Source organism: Rhamphochromis sp. 'chilingali' (assembly GCF_963969265.1).
Source record: "Rhamphochromis sp. 'chilingali' genome assembly, chromosome: 20".
NCBI classification, from domain to species: domain Eukaryota; kingdom Metazoa; phylum Chordata; class Actinopteri; order Cichliformes; family Cichlidae; genus Rhamphochromis; species Rhamphochromis sp. 'chilingali'.
This window is the reverse complement of record NC_137947.1, coordinates 29,581,902-29,605,067: the sequence shown is the minus strand read 5'-3', so window position 1 is coordinate 29,605,067 and position 23,166 is coordinate 29,581,902. Positions and strand designations below refer to the sequence as shown.

Genomic DNA, 23,166 nt, shown 5'->3' with positions numbered 1-23,166 from the left:
AGATGACACCAAGGCTCTTAACCTGAGGAGAAGGGAAAACTGTGACCAGCTTCTCAGTGCTTCTTCCCCAGCCAGGATATTTGCATTGTTGTAAAGCATTATTTGTGCAAAGCTAATAAAATCCATTAGATGGAATCAAAAGTTTTTTAAACATCACTTCACAAACTGGAGAAGAAACTACTTCTTTAGCTAAATTATTAAAAGCCACACTGGATTTTGTGCAAACTCCACATGTTGATGATTAATTTGACAGAGATGCTTTTAGAGACACATGGTTTAACAAGATAGTCTAACAAGAAATATCAAGAGGTTCATTTTGTCTCCTTTAATAATCTAAAAAATGTGTTTTTATAACTCAGGTACTACTCACAATATTAAATTCTGTCTCATATCAGTTCTCTCTAAACACTATGTGTCTGACTTGTATTGCGCAGTGAGTTGGCACCTGGGACACCTAAATACTCTTTAGTTTCAGTATTTTGTGATAATGCTCTCTGAGCTGCATGGGGGGAGAGACTGTGCAACACTGTGCTTCGCTGTTGGAAAGACATATAATTTCATTTCAGTGATGAACAGTGAGAGTATGAAGTGCAGGGAAATGACAACTGTTATTACACAGAATATCTCACCCACATGTGAATACACACCACTTCACACATGAAAAGCTGTCACATGTGTGGAGTAGAATAATATACACGCGTGCACCTACGCTAAAATTATCCAGTATGTGTTAGAAGATCTGTTGAGCCGATCCCAGATGTAACTTTGCCAAAGTTACCATGACAATGAACGTGCACGAGTTCGATAATTCAGACTGCTCACGTCTCCCCAAGTGCTGCACGCTGTCATGACAACATATCCGGTTAAACAGTATTCTTGTTTTGTTATGCAGCCTCTGTGGGCTGTTTATGAATCATTCACAGCTATTTATGACCCTTTGAAAAGCAAGTCACGGCTAATTTAGGGCAGAACGCCCCACACTCATTGGTTGTAAATGTGTTATTGTGGCATGCATGGAGAGATATTCTAATATAATAGGCTGGTTAGTGGAAGTGTGCCAGAGTTGCATGGTAAAGTATTCTGGCAGTGAAAATGGGCTTTTCTGTCACATAACGGTTAGACAGGTTGCCTTTGAAAAGGCCTGGTGTTAGAATTTCCTGCTGCCATGAAACACACACCGAAACAGGCACGCTGTACAGCTTCAGGGTGAACAAGACAGATTGCTGTATTTTTGCGAGCTGGATGAAGAAAGACAAATAAAAAAGATTGAACAAAAACAATATTCGGCGATCTAGCTTTCTAAAAATAATTGGCACTAAATGGCATTCCTTGTTGAAGCCTATAGACTGGTCCTCATCATCCAGGCCTCAGGCCCAATCTAACACTGTATACTCCATGTCAATAACCCATTCCCAGCCCGAGTTGCCCTTCAGTGTAACAGATTTAACTCGATACCATGTGAAAACAGAATAAGAGACAGATCTAGTTTCGGTTTCACACAATCTTCAGGTTTAATTATCCCTTTGGCACGAGCACTGCAGTCATTATTTCTATGGCTGCAAGCACCGAGTCGGGGAAGATTTTCTCTTTCAAATTCCTAAATTCCTGAGTGAACTTTTGACCCAGCCTGTCGGTAATTGGGCTGCTTATCAACACAAGTGTCATACTAAGGTGTTTCCCTGCTCAACAGGATGCTAACAGTCATTAAAAATATTTGGAGGAAAAAAAAGGAGTTTATGACAGCAGTCATTAATTTTAATTTAAGGAAACAACCATGATTTGGACTGTGCAAGAGTTGAATTGATTGCTTTATACTGTAAAGTAAATGAGAGTTAAAGACTGACAGATAATTTTGGGGAGTGATTGATAATCTGTTGCGTGGGGGAATTCTCTTTTATTTGACATGCAAGATCCAAACACATAGAATATGTGCACAGTATTATCATGCCTAACACAAACATGATGATTAGCATTCAAGTGAGTCTACAGAGACTTTGCAGTTGTAAGTGGCATGTTGACTGCAATCAGAAACATAATTATAAATTTTCACACCAATCTGTCACATTCTTGAAGGTTAGAGTGGTGACGGTTGGCCAGACAACGATCGTTCAAAACACACCTCCGCCCCCCTCGAATACAGCGTCCTTCTCGCACTGTCTCTTTTTCTTCCTTGACTGTAACCTCAACAGGCACATAATTACACACGACTCCTCCGCTCACAACCTTGGTGCTATTTCTGATTCATCTGTCTGTAACACATATCAAGGCCACCGCCAACACAGCTTTTTAATTTCCCACCTGGGCAGTGTCCAAAGTCTGTGGTTTCTTTGGAAACAATATCCTAATACACACATTTATGTCATCCCAAATTGTTTTCCTCTGCCTAAATCAGCTAGCAAAGAGCAGCAAATATGACAGATGGCATGAGCAAATTATTTCATTTCTGCACGGCCTGCAGATTCTTATTTTAACTTACATATTGTTAACTCTGCCTTCATACACAGGCAACATCATTAGTCCACAAACAGAGTGTGTTGCTATGTGCCTTTTAAGTCTGATATAATTAGCCGATCCTGGCTTCAAATGCTGTTTCAGTTCCCAAAGGCAAACGTAAACAGAAGTACCATACAGGTTTAAAAAAATGAAACTCACTTAACTCAGGAAGTAATCATTTAAACTGTTCTCAAGCAAAACATCCCGGCATCCATGACAAAGAGGATTTATGAGGCTGAGCAGAGATTCAGAGTTCAGTATGCTAGCTAGCTAGTAGACAACTTGTATAAATCATTTTCTAGCTGAGATATTGAAAACTATACCAAGTCATCACTAGTCCAGCACAGCAGTACAAAACAATGCCCTGTTCAAGTTTAAGGGTCAGGGTTCAACTGCTCTCAAGAGGTCAGTCAGTTAGTTAATATAGAAAGATGGATGTGCCCATTGTGAAGTTACTAAAGCTCTGTGTTTTCAGCATTACCATTTTGGTGTATTTGATTGTGACATGGAGCAGCGCTGCATGCTCGTTGGATAAAAATCCCTCAAAGAAGTCAGGAGGTGGTCACTGATTAAGGATAGCAAGGGATATTTTCCTGTTAAAAAATGATACACAACACCTGTTGTTACCACTTTGACAGAGACGTGCCGATCTGTCTGTATGTCTCGGTAAAATGTCATTTCTATACACAAAAAGTCTTGTGTCTCCTTACTTAAATAATTTTGTAGGTTTAGCTTAAAGGGTTGCTGCACATGAACAGTACAAACATAAAATTGGACAGGGGTGGATCGGCAAATTAAAAGCTTTATGGGACTTGAGTCGTTTCAAAAAACAACAGATCCAACTCTCACTGCGGTGGAGACTTGGATTCAGAAACTGTATTATTCACTTTCAATGTGTTGCTGCTTAACGAGACTGGCACCTTCTCGTCTCTGGAGTAATTAGGTTGCAGAGCTTTTTCTATTCACACGTTCTTTATCGGAATGTGGAAAAGGTTACTTTTATCACCTCATTTAATACCAGGATTAGAACATATGAGTTCATTATAACCACCAGAGTGATTAAACACCAACCAAGATGATGCAGTTATGAGCTGCTATTGATGAGCTGCTTAGAAGTAGGGTATCAAATAATGTAAATGTCAGCACTCTGCTTAATCTTAATTCTTTTTCTTTCTTTTTTTTACATAAATACTTGAAATAAGGCAATATAATTCTAAAAATAATATTTGTACATACTTCCAAACAGCAGCAAAACAAGCAACAAAAAATTGGATGCTTCTTACCAAAATATCAGAACTGGGGAAAAAAGAGAAAATCTAAACCCGATTCCTCCTGTCAAATTAAATGAAATCCTTAGCTTCTATTCGAGGATATACTGTTATGTCATTTTTATTGAAAAGATACTGTACTTTCTAAAATATCATTATTACTTACTTTTGTCAGTTCAAGAGGGACAATTATTCTTGCCTGAAGGGTTTAAATTCCCTAATGGGCTTGTAAGAAGTGACAGACATATGTTTCTATAGCTTATTATAGAAAATACCATAAGTGTTACTATGGAAACTACAGTGAGACCTCACCCCTTTCTGTCCGTACAGTAAAGACACGTCTACCATAGGCTGGAGACATCAAAGGCCATGTTCCTCTCTCTCCAAACTCAACATTTGATGGGCCAAAACAAAAACAAACAAACAAACAAAAATCAATAGCATAGTCTCTGTTAAAGTTTCTGAGGCTATAAGAAATTCTCCTAATTGCGTTATATGCTGGAGGTGCAACAATGAACGTTATGTGTTTGAGCTGTTACTGCTGCTGAGCTGGGGTTATTTTTGTTTTAGACTGCTCTTCCCTATTTTTCACAGAGCACAGATCACTTTAGGATCTCTTTAGAAATTCCACTGCAGACCTCATGACACATTTCCAATATATGCTGTCTTCAGTTTAATGAAAAAAGAAAAGTCGTCAATTGAACCAATCCAGATATTTTAGCCAGAGCACAATCTAGTAATTAGGAAATGTGGTTTAAAATAAACCAGAGAAAATAATGAAACAAGCAATCAATCAATTAATCAATACTTTTTCTGGCTTTCTTAGATCTTTTGATCTCCTTTTTTTTTCGTGGGTCTCTACCTTGCTCTGTTTGTCCATCGGTCTCTTGGTTTTATTTATGTCTGCCTTCTCTGAAATAACCTCCATGGCTAATGATCTGCCATGACCTCAGCAATCTTTAATTGAATAATAAATGAGCAGATCTTATCCAAGGCTCATCTGCAGCAGACTGAACACACACAAACAAACACACACACAATGCATCCTCCAAGGTAACGCATGAAGACCAAACTCTGACTTGGTGTTAAATTTCCAAAGGTTTTAAAGTCATATATTGTATTTGTGCTACTTATGGGAACTTAAACTAACTATAACAAAATGTTTACTTGACTGAAATTCTTTTCAATCTCCACAACTCAGTATTTGCTATACTGCCAATAATTGCTGAACACACACAAAATAATTACCAAAATGTTAAGGGTTCAATATTGAGGAAGGGTACAAGAGGTGATCGAAGAATAACCACACTGATCCGGCCGGGTGAAGTCAAACGATGATTTTAATGCACGCGTGGGAAGATCAATAATGTTTGATGAAAAACTTCAGAAAAATATCATTTTCCCTTATTTCAAGCTCTGATAAACATGCGGGCTGCCCAGAATTCCATGGTTAGCTTAACTAGCTGATCAGGACAGCTGATTATCAAATGTGTGAAGGATAGAAAGGATTAGATACTTTCTCAAGGTACAGTGGGGCAAAAAAGTATTTAGTCAGCCACCGATTGTGCAAGTTCCCCCACTTAAAATGATGACAGAGGTCAGTAATTTGCACCAGAGGTACACTTCAACTGTGAGAGACAGAATGTGAAAAAAAAATCCATGAATTCACATGGTAGGATTTGTAAAGAATTTATTCGTAAATTAGGGTGGAAAATAAGTATTTGGTCACCTCAAACAAGGAAAATCTCTGGCTCTCACAGACCTGTAACGTCTTCTGTAAGAAGCTTTTCTGTCCCCCACTCGTTACCTGTATGAATGGCACCTGTTTGAACTCATCATCTGTATAAAAGACACCTGTCCATAGCCTCAAACAGTCAGACTCCAAACCCCGCCATGGCCAAGACCAAAGAGCTTTCGAAGGACACCAGGAAAAGTATTGTAGACCTGCACCAGACTGGGAAGAGTGAATCTACAATAAGCAAGCAGCTTGGTGTGAAAAAATCAACCGTGGGAGCAATCATCAGAAAATGGAAGACATACAAGACCACTGATAATCTCCCTCGATCTGGGGCTCCACGCAAGATCTCAAAATGATCATGAGAACGGTGGGCAAAGATCCCAGAACCACACGGGGGGACCTGGTGAATGACCTGCAGAGAGCTGGGACCAAAGTAACAAAGGTCACCATCAGTAACACACTACAACGGCAGGGAATCAAATCCCGCAGTGCCAGACGTGTTCCGCTGCTGAAGCCAGTGCATGTCCAGGCCCGTCTGAAGTTTGCCAGAGAGCACATGGATGATACAGCAGAGGATTGGGAGAATGTCATGTGGTCAGATGAAACCAAAGTAGAACTTTTTGGTATAAACTCAACTCGTCGTGTTTGGACGACGAAGAATACTGAGTTGCATCCCAAGAACACCATACCTACTGTGAAGCATGGGGGTGGAAACATCATGCTATGGGGCTGTTTTTCTGCCAAGGGGACAGGACGACTGATCCGTGTTAAGGACAGAATGAATGGGGCCATGTATCGTGAGATTTTGAGCCAAAACCTCCTTCCATCAGTGAGAACTTTGAAGATGAAACGAGGCTGGGTCTTCCAACATGACAATGATCCAAAACACACCGCCCGGGCAACAAAGGAGTGGCTCCGTAAGAAGCATTTGAAAGTCCTGGAGTGGCCTAGCCAGTCTCCAGACCTCAACCCCATAGAAAATCTGTGGCGGGAGTTGAAAGTCCGTGTTGCTCGGCGACAGCCCCAAAACATCACTGCTCTCGAGAAGATCTGCATGGAGGAATGGGCCAAAATACCAGCTACTGTGTGTGCAAACCTGGTAAAGACCTATAGTAAACGTTTGACCTCTGTTATTGCCAACAAAGGTTATGTTACAAAGTATTGAGTTGTATTTTTGTTATTGACCAAATACTTATTTTCCACCCTGATTTACCAATAAATTCTTTACAAATCCTACCATGTGGATTTATGGATTTTTTTTTCACATTCTGTCTCTCACAGTTGAAGTGTACCTCTGGTGCAAATTACTGACCTCTGTCATCATTTTAAGTGGGGGAACTTGCACAATCGGTGGCTGACTAAATACTTTTTTGCCCCACTGTAGACCAAAGCAAAGACCAAAGAAGAGTAATTACTTAGATTTATGTTTTGTTTTATTTCCACTACCTAACCTCAGGTAGGTCAACAAGACAGTTTCCTACCACTAACACCAGAATAACATCAAGGATAACTAGACTCACTACTGGTTAGTGAAATCCCATCTTTGGGAATATTTGGCATCGCCATCGTAATGTCTTGAAACCAGCTAGAACCTGAAAAGTGGGCCTGACAGAAAAACTGAGGTGCTTTGCACATTCATAATTGTCAAGGTTAACCAATGCTAAAGCTTGACGTTCTTCGTGTTTCTCTGGTTACCACTATGTGAAGTGTGATTTACAGAATAAACACACTAGTGAGCAAGATCATGAACTTATCAGGAAAATGTTTACTGACATCATATATGGAGCTGTTTTCCAGTAGAGGTCTATACAATCAAGAGAATGTAGTCAACATAGACCTGAAAAATGGGAATGAAAACGCCCTATAAAAGAGTCACACTTGAGCAAACACATCTTTATAATTATTCCTCCAAGTGAATGAGGCTACTGCAGGCTGACTTGGATCTGAAAGTGTAACTTGAGTGTGCAAGTGCAAAGGGTGGCCGAGTACACGGTGGTCCTTGGTGGGCGAGTTTCTGTGGCAACTTGATTACACAAATCTCTCAGTAAGTAAGATGGAAGCTGCACAATTAACTTGAACAACTGAGGAGCAAATAATTCCCATAAAGAGTGATCTCACTTAGCATCAAGGTCAAGAAAAAAATGCTGGTGACCGTGTGTAGGTTATGAATATGGAAAGTTGTTAGAGAAAGACATGAGAGGAAGAGAGAGAAACTGTGGCCAGTCCAGCACAACGATCCAAGGACTGGGGGAGGAAGCTGTTTTATCAGAGCTGTTCAGAGCCCAAATTACAGCCCCATAACCATGCTCCCACTCCCTGATCAACTTAATGGGCAGACTGGGGCTCTAGGCCCTCTGCCATCCTCATGCGCGTCCACACATGCATGATTACACATGCACGCACGGTTTCACACACAGTATGTACACATATAACTGAATCAAGCCACTGGAAGCCAAAGATATCAAGGAGGGATGGTGGTGGTAGTACTGGGGGTAAGATGACAAAGACCGAGAGGAAGAGAGCGTGTGTGTGTATGTGTGTGTGTGTCTGTGTGTGTGTGGGATTTGGACGAGGAGGATGAGCCGCCAGCTGCTGGGAGGTTTGGCATGGATATGACAGAGCAAGGCTAGCCATGGGGCGTGACAGCATCTACACAGTCCCCATACAAACAAGTACACATTCACACACACACACACAGACACACACACACACACACAGTGCATGCTCACAGGCAAGAACACAACACATCAATCCATGACTGCCAAGCAGCAGGAATGCTCCTTCGCTTGTTACACTGTGAGTGCTAAGTGACCTGCATGTTTAATGTGCGAGGGTGCCTGTTAGTGTTTTGACCAACGCTGGAAACACTTCTGAAGTGGACAACTCTGAACTGACGTACAAATCACAAAAAGTTGTTAAGCTATGCAAAGGCAACTTTTAAAGATGGATTGTGATTTAAAAATCACAAAACATTTATTTTAGCAAATTTAGAACAGAATTACCAATCCAAAATAATTACAACCTACAGTCAATTTAAGAAAAAAAATCACTCTTTTTGTTTAAATTTCAGTTTTACTAGAAAATGCATTTTAGTCTGGGATCAAACGAATAGGCTGAAACTTCAAAACAACAACAACAAAAAGTAATGTGCACTATTATCTAAAATTTTAAGCTTCCTTTTGTAAAGGAAGCTTTGGCCGGCCGTTTGGCGCATGACATGTGGCGGAGCACCCTGCTACAGAACTCCGCCAGTTCGAACCCCCCACGAACTCAATGCCACGGCCCTGCGCGGGGGGCGGGGAAGTGCACTCGCGTTTCCTTTTCTAGGGGCAGGGATAGCTCAGTAGGTAAAGTGGTCGCCCCATGATTGGAAGGTCGGCGGTTCGAATCCACTTAACGGCTACCCTGAGGTACCCCTGAGCAAGGTACCGTCCCTACACACTGCTCCCCGGGCGCCTGCTTAGTGGGCTGCCCACTGCTTCACTGAGTGAATGGGTCAAATGCAGAGAAAAACAAGTATCCAATAAAGTATCCATTATTATTATTATTAAACACAGTTGCTTTGTTAGTTGATCCTAGCGACAATGATGTTAATGTGGCACAATGGAAATTGTCATCCACTTACCAACAAAAATAAAAGAATTTCACAAGTACTGTTAACTTTCCCATCCTGCAAGTGACTGGTGGCAGGACTGGACAGGAACAGATCATTTTCATACTCTCACATTGTGAGTTTAAATGGTTGACGGTGTCACAGGTTTGTTTTACTTGGTGCTTTGGTTTAGTCTCTATACATACTTGGCTGGACAGTGAAATTAGACTTAGGCAAAGTTATTTGGGTTAAATTATGCTATTTAACATATTCACCCAGCATGTTAAAGAGCAACTCTAACCTTTTATGCTACCTAATGCATCTAAATGTGACTCAGACGTGACAAGAGCTGAATGAGACCCATCTTACCGCTGATATAATGTGTTGTGGAATTGCACCACTGACAAATAATACCTTCTGAATATCTCTGAGTTGCCAGCAGTGTTGACAAAACATCAAATATTTGAAAGCCTAAAAATAAGAGTGGGCTAAACACTGTGAACCAAAATTGCTTTGAATGCAAATGCAGCAAAGGTTTCTTATGTCTGGTATTCACTGGAATCACATCAGTCCTCCACTGGCATCTGGCACAGCACCAGAAGGCAGGAAAACTATACACTTTCATTAAACTGGATCCAACTAATCATGTATGAAGGTTATAGTATATTAAATGGCCATGAGTGGTAAACCCCCAAAGTAATTGGGCCACTTAACCTCTCCTTGGTGTTTTTTTAAATTATTATTATTTAATGTATAATGGCATTTCACTTTAACAATTTCCACCATCAAGCATTGGGCCTTGAAATAAATGGCATCCCTTATAATTCTTTTTTTTCCCTCCCACATCAGCCCTGTAGATTGGATTTATTTATCGCTGCCTTTGTCACTGTCTGTTGTTTTGCTTTCTCATTTTCTATGCGGCTGTTTGGAACCCAAGTCGAGAAACACAAGGTCTCGGGGGAACTGCATTTTTTTCCCTCCATACTCTTTCATATTTCTTCTTTCTCTGCCTGTCTCTACAGTGCTGTTAAACTCCCCAGCAACCTTCACATGGTTGCCATAGTAACCACATATCCACCCTCACTTTGTGCATGAATGTGTGTTTGTGTACGTAAATTCTGGATTCAGAATATGAGTATGTGAACGTGTGTGTGTAAAAGACCTCAGCAAAAGTACTACTTTTCTAATATGTCACATCTCTCAACACACACACATATGCGCAGACACACACACACACTCATAAAGAGGTAATTCCAGTATCCACTAAAAAAGAAAGTTTATACTTATCTGCATTCATATCTTCCCCTGTTTTTATTCACGGTGCTACGCCCTCACTGCTTCCATAGAACTTAAGAGGGTAAGTAGCACCCAGGCGCTGCTAATCAAATCCAAGCTGGTCTCGACACAATGCAAAGGAGGAAACATGTCAGCAAGGAGCTTAGAGAAGCAACTTTTGCTGCCGGGAAGGTTTAAAGACCATTTCAAAACAATTTCAAGTCTATGACATTCTGCAGTGAGAAAGATCTACATGTGGCGCTAAGACGGTGCTAATGGTCCTAGGAGTGGATGTTGTAGCAAGTTAATTACACGATCAAACTGTGCAATGCTCATAATGCAAAACCTCTGATCTGACAGGCCTTAGTTAGCATGTTAACTGTTAAAATATATGAAAGAAAAGTAGGGAAAAAAGGTATGGCAGGAAAAATGCTCTTCTCTCTAAAAATAACATAGCAGAATGGTTTTGGTTTGCAAAGTTGCACCTGAACATACCACAACACTCCTAGAAAAATGTGTTTTGGATGGAAGAGTCCAAAGTGGAGAAGATGAATAGCAGCATAAACACCTCACACCAACTGTCAAGCACAGGTGTGGACATGTAATGATTTGGGCTTATTTCACACTCACAGCACCTGTGCAGCAAGCTGACTATGAACTCCTTTGTATAGCACAGTATTTGAGAGTCAAATGTAATGGTTTGTATGTATGGAGGTATGTATTTGGAGAATAACCTCAAGCGCAGCAGTAAATCTAAAACAGAATAAATAGATAAAGGTGTTGCCTTGGCCCAATCAAAGTCCAGACCACAACTCCAAAATGCTGTGGTGGTACCCTAAGAGAGCTGTGCATAAACTGATTCCTGCAAAACTCAATGTGGGTTCTGGTTCTACTCTGGGGTCTCCTCACAGTTGGGCATTCCCTGTACACCCTCAAAGTGAGGCATCCTAACCACGTGCAACATCAACCACCTCAACTGGCTCAGGAGTACAGCATTTTGGTTTAGTTTTTACTAAACATACATTGACACAATGTAACATGTCAACCATTGGTATTCATTTGAGGTTGTATTCATAATTTTTTTCAGAACAGCTGATTTATTCTTATCATGTCTTTTACAAATTTGAATTATAAGAGTATATGAAAAAGATGGTAGCAAAATATTAAATTTAAGTCTCCAGAACAAGATTTTTATTTGCAGTCAATAAATATATATTTATATTTTTTCATCTACCCCAGAGTAAAAATTCCTAACTGCTGTCTGAAGTCATAATGCATTTCTGATACTAGTGCCAGAAATGCAGTAAATCAGAAGCCAGATGGTGTACAGTGATTTATGTGCTTAGTCTGCAGTATTATTTCAAATGTCACAAATATAATTCATCCACTGTGTGTTGCATACTTCTGCTTCCTGATGTCTTATAGTGGTATCAATAACATCACAGAACAATAAAGATATGATATACCAGAAATCTGCAATATTTGAATTGCCATGTATTGTAAAAATGGAATATGTTCAGGTGCAATAACAGCACAAAGACAGAGGGATTCATGAATTATTCAAACACATACACTGTTTACATTCAGAGGTTTTCACCTTGACACTATGACACCATCACACATCCTCTGATGTATCTGTGTTTTGCATAAAAAACAAAGTGCTCTAAACGCACTGACACTTAACTCCAAATTAGCCTGAATTAATCTGTCGTTGTCAGATTTAAGTGTAATTAGAGAACCATGTCTATAAACAAATCAAGAATCTAAACAAATCCATGACTTTGTGTAGAAAAACTGACCCAAAGCAAAGAGTTTGAGGAAAGAGTAAGGTTTAAGCTCCAAAGCAAACTGGATAGATTTAGAAAATGCTCCATTTCTGGATAAGCTAAGCAAACTTTAAATATCTAGGATATAACAATAGAAGCTTCGGACTATTGGTGACTTTATTTTGGAAGAATTTTTGCTACTTGATTTTTTTCCCACGTAATTACAAGGTCAACAACAAACCTTTGTTTTGGCAGACATTTTTACACCTAAATTCCTTCCTGTTGCAGCCCTCCCATTTATCCATCAAAGGCCCAGCAGTTGAGGCATACCAGCTGATTTTCCTTATTTTTCTGTTTTCTTCATAAATAATGTGGGAAGGGGTTGTACCCTTGATGTTGGGGCTAGATAGAAGAATGCTCTTAAATTCGTTTGACAGTGTTATTCAGAAACAGTGAGCATAAGGTACATTATATTCACAAAGAAATAACCTCTGAGAGCTCCCTGCTTGTTTCGCCAAAAGCCCCATATTTCTTAAATCTCCACATCTGCATTGATGAACTGGGCTGATCCCTAAACTAAATGCCGCTGGGTACCATAGCTCAGAAAGGAGACATACTGTATTATTTATATGGACAAATGTTCAGCGAGGGCCTCTCTGGGTATTATGTTGAGATTGTGCTCTCTAGCTATCAGGCGAAGGGCAATAAAATCAAAAGAAGGGTCACTATTTATTTATTTAAATTTATAGTAACACAAACTAGTCGGGGTGTTCATGTCACTACTGCACTAAAATCCTTTTGCAACATACAAACCACCAGCAAAATAAAATGTGTAGAGCAAGAAATTTTTACCAGAAGGTACTTCAAAAGTGATCGTGTTTATTGCCGCTTAATGCATAAGTTATGTTCTTATTTGGTATTGTTTTAATTATTTAAAGGCACATCTGATATTAATTTCATGGACCTCATAGGCATCCCTGTTTGCATGTTATTGTGTCATCCGTGTTGTGACTTCAGAGAGGAATGACATTTCATGAATGAGAACACATTTCACCCAGCTCGCAGAAACAAACCACATCAAAAACAACATATATATGTAATGCAAGTACTGTATATCACAGGCCTTATCATATCATGCAGTGATACCTGCACTACCTAAGCTGAATACGATTAGCTTATCCCATTATCATATGATATACACATTTATATCACAAGCATATCACACATGCTCACATCACTGGCTCAAACCCCCATCACCAACACAGAAGAGTGTGCTTGCCAGTGGCATCTTCTCTTATCCTGTCGCACAGATGCAGAACATTAAAGGAGTTCACTGATCCGGCCCCAGGACGCAAAACATGCTCAGCCAATGGGATCATCAGGAGGCATCAAGTGATGGCAGCACACAGATCATGTTACAGAGATGTAAATCATGAAAATCCAAAGTGTGTTTCTATGTGTGTGTTCCTTGATGTGAACTTGATGTGTGTAGAAGGTTATTAAACTACACAACTGTGGGGCTTATGCACAAGTGTCAGATTATTATTTGCATGGAAATGGCAACAAGAAATGCCACGAACTTTTTCCTCTTTGCTTCACCCAGCATTGTACTACACGATTTGATAATTTAAATTTTTTGTGTGTCACCTTAGAGCCAGCCAACCAAACATGGTTGAGCTATGGATTAAGGTGTCATGTCTGGATACATGGATGTGTATATGTGTGTGTGTGTTTGTACCCTTTCAAATCTCCTACTACATAATTTTTTAAAATAGTAGCCCTTGTGGATTCAAAAATATTGATATGTAAATTTTATATGTGCCACAGTTACTGCACTGCACATGAGCTGCTACTTTCCTTCCCCTCAGTTAGTGTGTCAATCCTGTATTGCATAACTATCTGGAATGTGCCAGCTCTAATTAACCAGGTCAAATTCCTGCATCTGCTGTATCCTACTCAGCAAATTAAAAGCCCTCTCTTCCTTCTACTCAGGGATAAAATCCAGTGCATCTCTCTTTGAGTGGTATGCCTGCTGAAGCTGCTGCTGCTACTGTTTTCATGCTATATTTTTATGTTTTCAGATGTATTTCACAACTGTGACCTAAAAAGCAGGTTTTAAAACTCTGTTGTCTTTGAAAAATAGGTTTTACGATTGGAAAAACCAGCACTGTGGTACGGTGGTTAGCACTGTTGCCTGACAGCAGGAAGATCCTTGGTTTAAATGCAGGCTGGGGCCTTTCTGTGTGGAGTATGCATATTCACTCAATGCTTGCATGAGTTTCTTTTGGGCAGTTTCTTCCCGCAGTCCAAAAAACAGACTTGGCTTAGCTTAACTGGTGATTCTAAATTTGTTGTAGGTGTGCCAGAGCATGGACAATAAAATGATGCAGACAATGACTATCGCAAAGATGACTTAAACACACACACACACACACACACACACACACACACACACACACACACACACACACACACACACACAACATGCTTATACTTTAAATAATCCAGTGTTGGGTATTATTCTGTGTTACTTGCTTGCAAACCTACCAGAGAACAGCTGCTGAAGAAGCCAACGGTGTTTCCCTTAATTCAGCACCATGGACAGCTACTCCATCAAGCAGTAGAAGTAATGTGTGTGTGTGTGTTTGATCTCCTGAACTTAGATATGCTTTTGATCTTTCTTTTTATCTATGATAAGTATCATATTTAGATATCGTACACAGTTTAAACACCAGCGATCACTGTGTAATACAAGATTATGTAATTGTTTGATTAAAAGTTGTTTCATGGTTCTTACTAACCTGATTTCTCAAATTTTACATGATGCGTGTGATAATCTGGTTAGTGTGCAGAAAGATGGGAAGTAGCCCAGAGGAGTCTGATTTAAATCAGAAAATAAAGAAGTGAAATGAGGGGTTTTCATTGTGTTTTTCCCAGTTTATTTCATTGATAAATCTTCTTAAAAGAATTTACTCCAGGCTCTTTTTCTAGCTCTATGCTGCTATTAATATATGAAGCACTTCAAATCCATTTCACTCAAATATTGAGCCATTGTAAATTTAACACTGTAATTCATCACAGTGACAAGTGTTCCAAGTCGACTACTTGGGTTTTATTGCCTCTAATTTCCAGTTTCATGAAAGATAACTTGCTCAGTTCAGATCTGGTGCTAATCAAATTATTAGTCTTCCTGTAAGCATACTGAACGTTAAACCAATCAACATGGTGATTACAATCATTTGCATGGTTTCTGTTCAAAAGGTTGGCACCACAAATAGCAACCAAGCAACTGGAGAAACAGAAGTCAAAGCTACAATTAGCTACAATTATTGTCATTCTTCTGTGAAAATTAGTTAACAGTGAAGAAAAGAACTTACAGCAACATCAGGTCTTTGCTTTAATGTTATTATCCGGTCGTTAAGTCTGACGTCACAAGCCACGTCTGGGCTTAAACTCCGCTGCAGGTCCATATATCAAACGATCACTATGGCATTACTGAGAGTTGAAAAACTGTCTAAAGTCTTTCATCTTTAATAAAATGATCAGCGTTCTGCTTTACCAGGTTTAACATCCAGGCATCCATGAAAACGGAATTTATGACATTTAACGGAGTTAGAAGTTAGCAGGAAGTTAGTTCGCTAGCTTCTATCTAAATACAATATAGCATGTCCTGACTGCGGGGTTTTGGAAACAAATTAAAACGTACAGCTCTGCTATCACTTCCAACATAAATGAAGACAGAAAACTAAACAGCAGTGACGTTTGTAGGGTTACTGAAGTTACTGAAGCACTAACAAAGTTGCTAGCATGGCTGCTATTGACTGCAGGCCTTGACAGTATGTTAGTGTATCTTATTAAAAGTTCATGATATGTTAAATAACGTTGCCATGTCATAATCTTTTATAGGCTAAATGTGTGGGTTTACTGCATATATATTTGTCTCTCAAGTGGTGGTTTTAGTTTGGCCAGTGTTACAGTATAGTACTCGTTAATGGGCACTTATTTAGTTGGACAACCTGCTTTTGTGAGTACTGAGATATTCTCATCATCAAAGTACATCTATTAGCTTTTCTTGGGAACTTACTGAGGATATGAATAGATCACAAGATTCCCATACACTCAAAAGCCATCTGCTCTTTTTTAATCTTAAGTACAACAGTGAATACGCAAGTGACCCAATAAAATGCACACCACAATGCTGGGACATGTACACATGACAAGCTGTATAACATCTTAACATCATAACATCATAACACAAGTATATACAGAAGAGCTTTTGTACTGAAGGTACAAGGCAGTTGTAGCTCATGATAAAACGCAGCACTTAAGAGCACATACATTGTCAATGTGTCAAGTGTGGCTGTAAGGATTTTCTAACACAAGAGAAAAGAATTTGCATATAGACTCCATGAATCATTAATGAGATTAATTGATGCTGCTATTCATTAATGAGGCAGGGACGCCAAACAAGGTTTGACACGTCAGAGTGTCATGGCATGAAAGTGGATTAGTCTTGTCTAAGAAGCCAGGACACCGTTATTTTGTGTACTAAGTACCATTTAATACTGGGGAAAACACACAGGCTTAACTGTGTGCAAATGCGCATTTGACTTTGTGGCATTGTATCACTTGGACGTGTGTGGCCGCGTGTGAGCAGCCAGGATTAGTGCTGACAAATGTGATTTCAGGTAAATATAAATGTGACAGCATTTTATAAAAATGACTTGACTGAGCAGCAAAAACAAGGCATTCCGCCATGCATGTTTGCCCAAGTAACTAATGACAGTAGATAAGGCAGCATTTCAATCAATCAATCAATCAATCAATCAATCAATCAATCAATCAATCAAGGCTTTATTCGCCACGTGCAGGTTGCCCTGCAGTGAAATAGGACCCCCCCCCCCATTTCACTGCAGGGGCATTTTACTAGGGATGCACTCAACCTGTATGTTGGCCTGTATTTACTACTCCAGAGCTACCATAGCCTGCAGGGCCACTGCAAACATACAACTTTTTTTTGCATGTTTGCAATTCACTTGACCACAACTGCGAGATGTGGTCATGTGACTTGACACATTTGAAATACTCCCAAGTGCTTCTTTTCCTCGCTTGCTCTTGGCCTCATTATGTTTGGTTCAAAAAATGATGTCATCAGTTTGATTAATATCATCATCTCTTCACGTGTGTCTTCACAGTTCGACTTTTTCATGGCCTGTTTGTGTTGTTATTGTGATGCTTTTTCTACAGTATTTATTCATGTTAATGATTCTTGTCTTCTGCACATTTACTGTATTTCTTTGCATTTCTCGGAATAGGGATGAGGTCAAGAGATTTCCCTGTATATCTAAAAAGCCCTTTCCATTTAAAAACTGGATACTTTTATCTGTGCCAGCACAATCCAAAAATGACCCAAATTCCTTAATCCTGAAAACTTTTCATACTTGCAACTGAAGCTAATTTCTAAGTATTGTGCATCTGCTTTATGCTTCCCTTAGTGTAAGTCTGTATGCATCAGTATTTGTCATCTGAATTAGCAATTTAAACTGACTCACAATGGCAGGATAAGGTTAAAACTGTAAATTACCAATGTTATATGTAATCACACTTCATGAACCTTCTTCTGCAAGAAAAGCCAAAGCAGGCAACAGCGGCACAGATTCCAGTAAGGACAGTCATCATACACTGGCCTGTAGGCCCAAAGAAAGAGCACAGGTGCATCGTACAGTTGTGCATTCTTCCAATATTTCAAAAATGGATAGAGGAGGTGAACACTGAGATCATTCTTGTCACGTCTCCCCGGATGTCTTCTGCTTCTAACCTCTATCTGCCTTAACTCTACCCCTTAAGTTCACGTCCTTTTTTGCTCCCAATTCCTCTCTTCTTTTAGACTTTCTCAACTGAATAATTCAAGGCAAGGAGCAACCTCTGATCAGACAAAAGAAAAGAAGGTTTTTATTTCCAAGGGGTAATAAATAGTTAAGGAGTGTGTGTGTGTGTGTGTGTGTGTGTGTGTGTGTGTGTGTGTGTGTGTGTGTGTGTGTGTGTGTGTGTGGGGGGGGGGGGGGGTATTTCTAGTCAGGGTTATTCTTAAAATGAGAGTATGAGTATTTTAACGACATTGTTAAATGGGGATTTTTTTTTCTCTCTTGTCCTCACTTGCCGTAGCCATTGTATCTAATCAGCAGAGATCCTCAGTATTAAGCTTAATCATCACTCAAAATACAAAGTTCAAACTTTAAAGACTAGAAATTGCCAAATGCATTATGTCCTGTATAACAATAAATCCACGAAAGCAAAGTCACAAAAAATACTGAATAGAAAACTAATATTAGGCTTAGATGATTTTCTTTTCATTGAAATGAATGTAATTACTTTAATGCCACAAATGAATGCTGTCAGGTGTGTGTAAAATTATCATCAAGCACGTGTACGTGTGTGTGTGTGTGTGTGTGTGTGTGTGTGTGTGTGTGTGTGTGTGTGTGTGTGTGTGTGTCTGCAGTCACCAACCTGTTATGTATACATAGACCTCTTTAATTTGAAACATCTATAAATGTAAATCATTTTTAATCAAGTTTTCAGGTTATACTTTGGTTCCACATAAAAGCATACGTTTAAGACATTTAAGGTACAAAATGTATTAACAAGAACATAAGGTTGAAATTTTTTTTCTCTTTCTTTTGCATCATGGAATATGTCTGAATCTCTATTCAGTGACAAAAAAAATCAGTCACCAAGGCTGAGACCTGCCCTTCTGTTACAACTGAAAAATCATCAGAAAATAGTTGCTTTCCCAAAATGTATGAATTTGTACTGCTGAGACTTTGGGTTTCAGCCCTTTCATTGTGGCACATATTTGGAAGTTATGAATGTATAAATGAAATCTCTTATAAAACTATTAAGATTTTTGCTGTCAGTAAAATTGTAGTGAGGCACAGATCAATGAAACAGTTTAAGATAACTTTTCAAGATGTGTTTTCTAAGAGGCATGGAGGCTTCAGCAACTATGAGAAGAAAGACACCTGAAACCACAATGAAAAGTCTGACTGAGCCTCTGAAGTCCTCCACAAAGATAAGAGAACCTGTTAGAAACCAAACCATCTGACCAGCACTCCATCAGTCAGGCCTTTATTGGGCTAGAGCAGGGGTGGGCAACTCCAGGCCTCGAGGGCCGGTGTCCCTGCAGGTTTTATATGTGTCCTTGAACCAACACAGCTGATTTAAATGGCTAAATTAGCTCCTCAACATGTCCTGAAGTTCTCCAGAGGCCTGGTAACGAACTAATCATGTGATTCAGGTGTGTTGACCCAAGGTGAGATCTAAAACCTGCAGGACACCGGCCCTCGAGGCCTGGAATTGCCCACCCCTGGGCTAGAGAGAAGAAGACTCTTGAGTAAACAAGCAATGACAGCCTACTTTGAGTTAAGTATTTAAAGGACGCCACGAGTAAGGAGGTGGAGGTGGTTGTTGACTTACTATTAATCATGTGCATCATCACATGAGCCAAGATGTGAAACAAGGTGTGGGTCATTACTATGGTGAAGCAGTGTGGTTGCATGATGAGTTTCTTTCTTGGTGGTGGAGATTTGCAGACTGGTCAGAAATGAAAGAAGAATGAGTTCAGCCCAAGTATACAGCCTAACTTTGGAGGGATGACTTCAGGATAAGCTTCTGACTGTCATTGAGTGACACCAAGCCAAAGCTCAGCCATAACCCCCATCAAAAATCCCTTCAGGACAACTGATGTTGGCAGGTCACTGATACTTCTCATCATTATTAGGGTACCATTATGAAGACTGGGATAAACGACCCAAGTCCAGGTTTGCAAAGCTTAAAGAGGCTTTACAACTGGCTACTGTGTAACTGCTGCCAACAGGAATTTTATAAACCATTTAATTCAGGTTCTAAATATAGTTTTGTGAATAACCATTTTCAGATTTTGATTAATAACACATTTTTTAAACAAGTCTAAGCATGTGCAGGTTTAAAATGAAAACATTTAAAAACCACATGTTTTATATATTTGCTCAGCCATGTCATCCACCATGAATTGCCTCAGCACCTGACTAATTCTTGTCACATTCAATCAGATAATATCAGCAGAGATTTACAGTGTATTGCAATGAAAACCACAGATGCAGTTTGTTCTTTCAAGCTTCCTTTTCAGTTTTTGTCATGATGAGCACCTACTTTTGTTAAACCTGTTTAAGTCAGGAGGTCACATTTTTTTCCACATGCCTTTAAATTCCCAGTTATGCCCCATAATTTTCTGTGCCAGTAGACATAAATGGAAGGTGAGCTGTCAGTGCAGACATGGTCACAGCTCAAACATTTCTGAGACGCTATTTTGCAAACATCAGCTGCAGTCAGAATCTTCATCAATTAACTCATATGAATGAATATTCAGAGGCACTTTGCATATCTTTACATAAATCCATAACAACTGCTCTCCTCCCAGAGCATCTTTACGACTGTCTCTCAACTTTGTAACCAATTACAAAGCATTTCCACACTGAACATTTCCACAGCAGACATCGAGCTCACTGACAGCATCAAACTGTTCTGCTCCTCAGCACAGAGACAGCATCAGCAATCCTCATCCGTGACTTGATGTCAATCTGAATAAAACTGATTTGTGATTGTTGCATTCATTATCTTTAAAAAGGGAGGGAGTGAGAGCGACACGGCACGTCAGGTGGCGTAGTGTTTTCAAGCTGATGAAAAATCCTTTGGGATGTTTGGACGAGAGGCAGCAGAGTAGGTGAGCTAGACCAATCTCCTTCGCAGCAGGAGTCCTATTACATGGCATTTTGTGTCTTTCTCTTTATATGTGTGCAAGTATGAGTACAAGAGTTATAACAGCTTTTACATATGTGTACAAAAGCTCACACACAACCAATCCAATTCCCTATTCCTTTTTGCATAAATTGAGCTGAGCTCACTACAGAGAGAATTGTAGATTATTGCATGACTTGCAGTGAGAAGCTGGAGTCGGGAAAAAAAAGAGTAAATGTCATCATATAAATGGTATTATTATGTGTGGATCATGGTTTTGTTGAGTTTTGGATTTTCAAGTCTGTTTTAGACACAGAAATATTAAACCACATGACTCTAGCAATCCCACTATTATCTCAAACAGCATGTTAGTTGTTCTAACTTCCTGTCAAGGAAAGATGGTGGTTTTGACTTCATTACTTCTCAATGTTTGGCTACGTAGCAGAGCATTCTCATCCCAGGTTGTTAGATACTCCCATTGCTTCTGATATACAGTGCCTTAACACACTGGCTAATATTATCTGGTAACAGACAATGGTAGTATGTGATACCAATGTGTTACAGTGCCAGTCAGGATCATTAGATAACTACTTTTTAGCAGTTTGACTACATGTTTTTATAGTGAAGTGACAGGAATGACAACCACTGCTGAATGGCTCTGATCAGGACTACTTCCAAAACACATTGTTAGCAAACACAGTTTATAGTTACAAAGCTGAAAATCTACCACCTATAATCAGGACCCAGAAACATCACATTTCTGGACATTTTAATACTGGGCTTAGGACAAGTAGAAAAGATCTCAATATTTTGATCCCAAAATCCTTTTTGGAAATTGTGGAATCCTGCAGGGTCTGAAATGGGACGTCATTTTATTATTTACTGCAAAAATCAATCATCAAGTTCACTGTACAAAGTATCTTTGTTTAAAACATGTTGGGTGTGATGTGCAATGTGCTAACAGATTTTCACACTAATTAATCCCATTAACTGGCAATGCTGGCATGACGTACAGTCTCACCACCCCCACTAAACCTTTTCCTCATCCCTTCTATGCTTTTGCATGGCGTCTGTATAGCTCAGGCATGTCCATGAACCATTCCCATCCCCTGAAGGGTCTCATTAGGTCAGTCATCCGACATTTGATTTATTGACCTCTTGTAAGGTATCAAATGCTTTCTGTATGTGCCTCAAAGCTGGGGGTCAACTTAATCAGCTGGCTGGAGGGATTGGGTTTATCAGCGAGGCACAACGGGGTTATGATGAATCTAACAAAACCTTTTCCTATCTTCTATAAAGTGCTACGAGACAGACAAACAGCTTCTAAAAAAATGTTACAGGGAATCATAATAATCTTGCTAACAACATCCAAACAAATGACGGTCTAATAAAATGCTACAGTGACAGCCAGATGTGGGTCAGATTAGTAGTTTTCACAAGAGCTTGGATTTATATTCGAGGAATTTATTTGGGGCATTATTTTGAAAATCACCCTGGGTGCTCTAAATGAAATTGTAAATCCATGGTAATCTGCAGGTCATGCATAGCAGTTGACATTTCAGGGCTATGTACCTTGAAATGGCTGGATTCTTATAACTGGGATGTAAGCCTGTGATTTCACTGAAGCTGTTCTGCCCACCAGCCTTCAGTCATAAAAAAAAATGGTGAAAACCAAGCTCCATTTCTGCTTGACTGTAGTCATCTGGATTTTATTTTATTTATTTAAAAAAATAAATAAATACATAAACATGTGTATTACTCCATTCATTTATTCACTTAAAAGTACTGTAGGCAAATAAAATGGAGAAACCAACATTGAGGGGATCTGTTGGCTCTTTGACACTGGAGGGAACATTATCCCTCCATGATTTAGAGCCACTTGCATCTTTAGAGGTAAAGGTCACTGCAGACCGGTATAAAATTGCTCCGAGTCATCAACTTCATGTTATGATGAAACATTCAAAAAGAAGGGCCCTCTTCCAACATGACAAAGCCCATATCAATGAAGCATGAGAGAGCACTGAATGGTTTGATGCGTGTTAAAATGATGTGAATCATATGCTATGACTTTAACACTCTTAAACTAGTTGTGCTATACATATTGGATGAACTTGTTAGGCTCTGCTCCCACCATCATCATCAAAGCAGTAAATGAGGGAATATCTTTTTTGAGAATAATAGCATTTATCCTCTCACTGGTGACTCTGAGAATCAGTGCCAAGGTGGACTAAAGCTGCTTTGGCAGGATGTGCTGCTTAACTC

General features: G+C 39.5%; 1 protein-coding gene across 1 annotated transcript in view; it reads right to left on the bottom strand.

Annotated features, from left to right (window-relative positions):
- The window catches only part of nrg3a (neuregulin 3a), a 356,242-nt gene that overhangs the window by 98,951 nt on the left and 234,125 nt on the right, over positions 1-23,166 (bottom strand). The gene's annotated exons all lie outside the window — the stretch shown is intronic.